Here is an 8514-nt window from a genome sequence, read left to right as displayed (position 1 = left end):
TGTGTGTCCAGTGTTCCCTCTAAGCTGAGTTAGTGTGAGCTAGCTTTCAGTTTTTTAGCCTCTGGCTTACACATTTTTGTCTTAGCTCAGAAAGGATGGCTCCAGAGCAAACTGATTTATGCAGTAGCCAAAGTGCTCGCTCACAACTCTAATGCCAGTAGCTCACAAAGTAGAATTTTTGCTCTTAAGACTCTGCAGCTTAGAGGGAGCATGTGTCCCACCAGTCTCTTTCCCTTGTGCCCTCTAATGGCTTGCATTATGTCAGTAGAGCTTTCGTAGGCATCAATAATATTCAATAAATCCTGCAGAAGACTCGCATGACATGCAATAAGTCTCAATGTTTTCCTACAAGCTTTCTAGTATACACTAAGGACTTTGGGAAGGGACAAGATCTTCTTCAATCTTCTACAGCCAAGACAAGAATGCTTGTGAAGGCACTGTGGACAGGGAATCTGTAAAAAGAACTCATGCAAGTGGTTGACTTCTCTGAAGCTTCAAATAAGATGAAAACTTTGTATGTGTGTGTGAAGTTTTTATTTATTTCACGTGAACCATTCACAAAACCAGTTCAGGGGGGAACAGGCTATTTCCCACCTTCTCTGCAATTCATGCAGTCTTTAGAAGTGGGATGCTTTCCATTTGTGAGCTAGTGGAGGAATCATGAATGTTCTGGACTCTGCAATAAATAATGGAGAAAGCAGTTTCCACTGCTAATTTAAAAAGCTGAAAACATTTTATGTCACTATCATAAGTTTTATGCAATTTGTCTTCAAATCATGAGCAGGAAAATTGTATTGGATCTCTGCCATCTAAATTATATTCCTCTGCACTAACTGATTTCAACAGTATATAGTTTCAGGCAAAGAACCTCAGTACTGTAGTGATAACAGAACTACTCCCCTATTCAGTACCAGTTTCTGTCAACTCATTGAACTCAGAAGGGCTTCATTTTGAATATAAGATTATATTAAAGGGTTCATCAATAAATTGTATAGATACTGTAAAAAAAAAAAACAGTCGCCAGACAATACCATTTTCTAGAAGATGAAAGCTGAGAAAAGGCTGTAGCTTCTTTCAGTCTGTTCCTTTATGTGCTTGGTAGAAAGCCTCTCAGTGTTCAATTACACCCAGGCGAGTATGCATAGGATAGCTGCCTTAGTCTCTGAAAGTTATTAAACTTTGTGCAATAATGAAGTGAACTTTGGCACAATCTTACATAAATGTTGGGTATTTCATCTAGTTCCTCAGGAAACATGTGAACATCTATGCCACAATTATATTAAAGTTCACTATAATGGGGGACTTTGTTTGAAAAGAAAGGCATTTTGTCTCTGAACATTCTTAAACAAGAGTCTTTCTGTGTGCCTCTTGACATATGTTATTGCTTTCCTTAGCTCGGGATAAGGAGGGTTGCAGTTGCGTGGATTACTGCATTACATGGTGTGATGATATAGGAATGCATAGATCTCATCAGCTGATGCTTTACAATTCACTGGTAGAAGCAGGAGACTATGCATATTATTCAGATTAAGTGAGACCATTCTTTAAGGAGAAAGGTGGCCCTCACTGTGTGCTGTATTTTCTCACAGACATAAAAAACAATACATTTGTGTCAGGAATGGCATTTTTACAAATGCTGGGAAAGCATCTTTTGTTATACTTAAGATGCTTCATCAATAGGAGTTTATGAGAGGAACTTGTTCTGATATCACACAGTTTCTCTTCAGATTTTAGAACACAACATTCAGGCAATTTGGAAAGGTGACATTTTGGCTTGGGCAAGGAGGACTGAGAAACAGTTTGCAACTGGTTTTCGACTTTGACTGTAGGGAAGCTGAGATGCGGAGAATGTTCAGTTAGCTAAATTTGAAGCAACCATGTAGCTGCTAGTCCTTCATCTGCCCCCCCCCAAACAAGCAATTGTGCTTCTGCTAATGAAGCTTCTTAACTTCATTGCATTCTACTTGTATGTAAATAACATAAGGTTGCCAGGTCCCCCCAGCCACTGGCAGGGGGTGAGGGAGATCCAGGTTGCCAGATCCAGGTTAGGAAACTCCTGGAGATTGTGGGGTGGAGCATGGAGAGGAAAGGAAGCTGTGGGCTAAAATGCCACAGAGTCCGCCCTCCAAAGCATCCATTTTCTCCAGGTGAACTAATCTTTGTAGTCTGGGGATGAGCTGTAATTCCAGAGGACTCCCCAGGTCCTACCTGGAGGCTGGCATCCCTAACACAAATGTTACAAAATCACCATAATAGTACAGTGTTTTCTCATCCAAAAGCACCAGAACTTCTCAATATGTAGGGAATTTTAGGGAAATGGGCAGCAAATAACACTATATAATTTTCAGAGATGCTGAGAACTTCAAAACATTGATATTTGAGTTTACCAGAATTCAACTGTTTGTTTATATGTGAATTGAGCCTTGTACCAAATCACCTAGATATTTCTGTTCAAAGTCTGAATCTCATTCCATATTAAACGGCTTTGCACCTTTGCAGTAACCATTCTGACATAGGTTGGTTCTGGGCCTGGTACTTTTCAATATTTTTATAAAAGATCTGGATGAGGGTCTGGATCGGCTACTCATTAAATTTTCAGATGACACTAAATTGGGAGGAGCAGCGAACACACCAGAAGACAGAGATAGAATTCAACAAGATCTGAACACACTGGAAAAGTGGATGGATGTGAACAAGATGCAATTAAACAAAGATAAGTGTTGAGTCCTACATCTGTGTAACAAAAATGAGGAACATGCATACTGGATGGGGACATGCACTTCTGAGTAGCAGTGTGTGTGAACAAGATTTTGGGGTATGTACAAGTGGACTGTAAATTAAATATGAGCAGCCAGTGTGATGCAGTGACTAAAAGGCTAATGCAATCTTGGGGTGTATCGACAGAGGCATAACATCCAAATCACAAGATGTGATAGTCCCGCTGGACACTGCATCAGTAAGGCCACACCTGGAGTGTTGGGTGCAGTTCCTTACTTCAAAAAAGGATATGGACAGAATGGAGTGGATGCAGAGGAGAGCTATGAGGATGATCAGGGGCCTAGAGATCAAGTCATGTGAGGAAAGACTGAGGAACTTGGGAATGTTTAGTCTGGAGGAGGTTGAGGGGGACATGATTGCTCTCTTTAAGTATTTGCAGGCCTGTCACTTAGAGGAGGGCAGGGAGCTGATCCTGTTGGCAGAAGAGGATAGGACTTGCAATAATGGGTTTAAATTAAAGGTGGGAATGTACTGGCTGGCTATTAGGAAAAACTTTTTTACAGTAAGAGTTGTTCAGCAGTGTAATCAGCTACCTAGGGAGGTGGTGAGCTCCCCCTCCCAGGCAGTCTTTAAGCAGCAGCTGTCAGCTCGCTGCCATAGCAGCTGGTAGGGAGGGGGAAACTGCTTGGAATGTTTAGTTTCATTTCTCTGGCTGTCTTGGTGATGCTCTCTTATCTATATGTTTTATGTGCCTGACCTTGAGTGCCTAATCCTACATGGAGTTTGGGGCCAAACTGGGAGAAACGTGTGGGAGGTGGTTAACTGAGGCCAAGGTGACTGATATGAAGGGTTTGGCTCAACTGATGCTCCTTGATCAGTTTTACTCCAAGATTCCTAAGGAGTTAAAATGTCTAATCAAGGATAAGGAGTCCAAACCCCTTACTGAAGCCACTGACCTGGCAGACAAGCTGGTAGCCATCAGGGAAGGGATGGAGTGGAAAAGCCCGGTAGGAGATGGAAGGGGTGGAAGACCAAGTCCCCCTCCCCAGAGGAGGGAGCCTCTTACCCCATCTAGGGTTAGGAAATCCTCAGAGACACCAGAGGGAGATAGACCCCCTAGCTGGACCTGCTATACCTGTGGGGAGTCTGGGCATTTCAAAGCCACTTGCCCTAAAGCACAGGCAGAGTTCCCCAAGCCTGTCCCCCTGGCACCAGCTGTCCAAAAGGTGACAGAAGGCACGGTGGCATTAGTGCAGCATGAATGCCTCAGTGTCACAATGAAGCCCCTGGAAGACTGGGCTGGTTTCGTAGAACCGGTGAGGGTAAAAGACCAACTGGTTTTGGGGTACGCTGATATGGGTTCATCCATCTCACTTATAAGGTCTGACCTTATATCTGACGCTGATATTATGCCCAACAGGGTCTTCAACATTGTGGGAGCTTGCGGAGGATCTCAGATGGTACCAGTGGTAAGGGTGCCCCTGGAATGGAGGGGGAAGGAGTACCTCACAAAGATGGGGATGAAAAAAGACCAAACTTACCTATTGTTGCTAGGCAAGGATCTTCTGGCGGGCCGGTTTTCAGTTAATGCAGTGACTCGTAGTCAGGTCATCAGGGGTGAAAACCAGTTTACCCAGGTACCAGAGGCCAAGGGGGCCCAGGAGGGAAATGGGTTGGCTACACCACCGGGGCAGCCTGAACAAGCAGCTGCAAGTGATGGGGAGGTGAGGGTAAAAGACCAACTGGTTCTGGGGTACGCTGATACGGGTTCATCCATCTCACTTATAAGGTCTGACCATGTATCTGATGTTGATCTTCAAAATTGTGTGACCCTGTGGAGGCTCTTAGACGGCACCAGTGGTAAGGGTGCCCCTGGAATGGAGGGGGAAGGAGTACCTCACGGGGGTGAAAAAAGACCAACCTTACCCATTGTTGCTAGGCAAGGATCTTCTGGTGGGCCGGTTTTCAGTTAATGCAGTGACTCACAGTCAGGTCATCAGGGGTGAAAACCAGTTTACCAAGGTGCCAGAGGCCAAGGGGGTCCAGGAGGGAAATGGGTTGGCTACACCACCGGGGCAGCCTGAACAAGCAGCTGCAAGTGATGGGGAGGGCCTGGTAACCCCAGAGGGGGGGACTGCTAGACCCCGAACACAAAGAAGGGTGTGGTGTTGACCAGCCAGAAGGCATCCAGGGAGGGAGATCTCCTATCCAACTCTCTTGAAACACAGGAGGGGGAAGCAGAACTCACTCGGGACCCCCCAGAGAGTGACCTAGTGGAAGCGGTTGGTAGTGACCACTTCATAGGCCACTTGGGAGACCCAGGAGAGTTCAGGGAAGAGACCCATTTGGACTTGTGTTCCCACAAGAACATGAAGCTGAAGGAGTGCGTTCTGATACCAGTCAAACAGTATCCAAAGTTTAACATTGTTGGGAAGATACTGGGACCCCATGGCAACACCATCAAGCGGTTGCAGGTAGAAACTGGAGCAAAGATCTCTGTTCTTGGGAAGGGGGTCAATGAGAGGCAAGGCAAAGGAAGAGGAACTGCACAAAGGATGTGACCCAAAGTATGCTCACTTAAATAGGGATCTGCATGTCCTCATTGAAGTCTTTGGACCGCCTTGCGAAGCCTATGCTCTAATGGCCCGTGCCATGGAGAAGGTTGAGAAGTTCCTTGTTTTGAAATCGACAAAATTAAGGAAGGATGGGGACTAAGTTGGAGGGACTGTTGTACCCTGAACTGTTGATGTTTTCCTTTGTATATGTTAAATGGTTATTGGTTTTGGTTTTACTTTGCACCACTAGCTCAGAGGGATTTGGTTCCGGACCCCCTTCTGTGAAAGAGGGATCCACCACGTTGAATCTGAGGAGGTGGAGGTGTAACGAAGTGGCTGCCAGGCAGAGGCAGCAGTACCTTAAAATGGTTTCCAGTCTGGTAGTCCTCTGGAGGGGAGAGGTACTCCATAGGGAACAATGGGGCTACCATATCTCCCTGCCTACATTTCCCAGAGGCTTTAGGGGAAAGAGCGGGAAAGTAGGGACCCATCCCTCAGGGGAGTTTTTTAGTCTTGGCCTTTGCCTGAGCTTGAACAGCAGCTTCAAGGGATGTGTACAGATGGGACTCCTGCTACCAACACTCCATGGTCAGTCCAAGCCGCTATAAATTGTGGTGGGCAGCCAGGAGGGTTAGCAGTACTGGTGACCAGTCCTGAGGAGGGCTGGAGTTTCTCTCCAACTACAGGAGGGTGAAAGCAAATCCTGGCCTGCAGTCTCCCACTATAGAGGTAGAGAGGTTGTGTGTAGGGGACAGAGGAGTTGCGGTTTACTCCTGTTTATTTTCTGCCCAGGTTGTGCTGAAGTGCCTGTGCTTATTTTCTGTGCCTAACTTGTACAAAGTTAAAATAAATATTCTTTTTGAATTATAAAGTCTGGTAGTGCCTTGACCACATAGTCCTCCCTGCTCAGCACGTTACCAGAGACAAAGGGAGGCCAGGGAACCCAAATGGGCCCAAATCGGAGGGGTTGCCAACTCACCAGGGGGTGCCCAAAGTTTGAGGTATCAGCCAGAGGGGTCTCACTGTCCATCTAGGAAGGCGGTGTCCATTCAGTGAGTGGTGGCAACAACATAGGAAGGAAATAGCCCCACCAGGCAGGGTGGGCAGGCAAAAACAGGGGCTTGCGAGTCACAGAACGGCTATTCAGTCTCCCAGGGCTGAGGGCGGGTCCCTGTTTCATCACACATGCTATACCACCCAGTGACTTCTTTGAACAGTATATATACGTTCACCCTGTGCTTTTGCTTTAGTCTTAACACAGAACCTGAAGTAGAGATGCTCTGCCAATATTGTATCAATAAACTTCCCTTCTGAAGAAGCGAGTTGCTGGTTCTGATTGTTGCAGGAGTCTGACAGCAGCTGGACAAACACTTGTCAGGGATGCTCTAGGCTGATCCTGCACTGAGCAGGGAGTTGGACTACGTAGCCTGTATGGCCCCTTCCAGCTCTGTGATTCTATTATTCTAAATGCTACAGCATCATGAGCAGATTAAAGCAGCCAATCAGAGTAGTTCTTTGTCATGATACATGACAAGACTCATGCAGTTACTTATAAAATGATGGGTACTCCCCTAAAAATAATTATAACTCCCATGAAGTGGTGCAATAATGGATATAATTCATGCAAACATAACCTGAACTGTTTTCCTTTTAACAAACACTAGATCTTATAGGCACGATGAGCCAGAATACAGGAGACAAGAATGAAAGAACACTGCAGCACATCTTTCTCTCTTCTTTTAGCCAAACAAGTTGCAATGAGAAGAATCTGGCAGGCATGGAGTGCATGTGCATGGATTAACAGTTGCCAGCAGCCAACACTATCAACCACACATAACCTCCTCTTGGTATTTCACGGGTGGTAGGTTTGCCAGACTGCAAACTGGAGGTTCTTTCTGGAGAAGCAGCCTCTGTATTTTCAATTCCATTCTTCTACTTTCCCCTTGGCCTGCCATATTCCTTTTCCTGGTTACTCCAGCCAATGGGGGAGCAGTGGGGATGAATGAACCAGCAGAAGAGCAGGATAGGAGCTACAGCAGTTTCTGATGGCTTTGAATTTTAAACAGATGGCCACAATCTCCTGGTTGTGAATGGGCAACCCTAAGCAATAGTGTACCTTAGGGCTGAATGTTGCAGCTATATTTCCCTCAGCATGTCCTTTGCTGCTATCTACCCATTTCCAAAATGGAAACCTTCCCAGGTCCCCACATTAATAATCAAAGCAAAGAGTCACCCCTTTTTGAATTGTGAGAACACCAATCCACTCCCTCCAAAAAGACACTCCCTATAAAAATGATTTATTTAGTCTATTCATCTGACTCTAAAATAAATCCCTCTGATTTCAATGAAAGCAGCAAAAAGTGAATTAGGAGCTTTAGCAGTGTATTTTTCTATAAGGTGTTGAATTGTAAAACAATGGTCCAAAGTGGATCTAAACTCCCTAAAACTAGCTTGCTCTGTCACAATCACATTTTCTTGGATCAGCCAATCCTCAAGCTTTACCCGAAGGTGTTTAGCATATAACTTGATAAAGGTAAAGGTAAAGGTTTCCCTTGCTTGAAAGCCAATCAAATCCGACTCTAGGAATGCGGTGCTCATTTCCATTTCCAAGCTGAAGAGCCAGCGCTGTCCATAGATATTTCCATGGTCACGTGGCTGGTATGACTGAACACCGAGGCACGCGGAATGCTGTTACCTTCCCACCGAAGTGGTACCTATTTATCTACTTGCAATTTCTTGCTTTCGAACTGCTAGGTTGGCAGGAGCTGGGACCAGAGACGGGAGCTCACTCTGTCATGCAGCACTCGGGTCTTGAACTGCCAAACTACCGACCTTCAGGTCTGCAGTTCAGCGTCTTAACCACTTGCTACATATATTTAAAAGGCTAATAGGCCGATAATTTGCGGGCTCTTCTCTTGCGCCCTTTTTGAATATGGGGACCACTATTGCTGTATTCCACTCTGAGGGGATAAGGCCTGAAGAACTGATAAAAGTGAAAAAGGCTGCAAGGAAGGGTGCTCACCAATCGATATTTTCTTTAAAAAATTCAGGTGGCAGTCCATCAGATCCTGGAGCCTTAGCAGATTTTAATTGAACAGTATAGGATTTAATTTCCTCTTGAGAAACTGGCGGCCAGGAAGGCAAGTCCTCAAAGTCAGCAGTTGTCACTGGGGTTAAAGGAGAGTCTTTATAGAATTGCTCAAAAAAAGTAACCCATTTGCAGGGCTGTATTGGGGGATCA

This window comes from Gekko japonicus, unplaced genomic scaffold (genome assembly GCF_001447785.1).
Source record: "Gekko japonicus isolate JY-2015 unplaced genomic scaffold, Gekko_japonicus_V1.1 scaffold380, whole genome shotgun sequence".
In the NCBI taxonomy this organism is placed as follows: domain Eukaryota; kingdom Metazoa; phylum Chordata; class Lepidosauria; order Squamata; family Gekkonidae; genus Gekko; species Gekko japonicus.
This window is presented reverse-complemented; position numbering follows the sequence as displayed.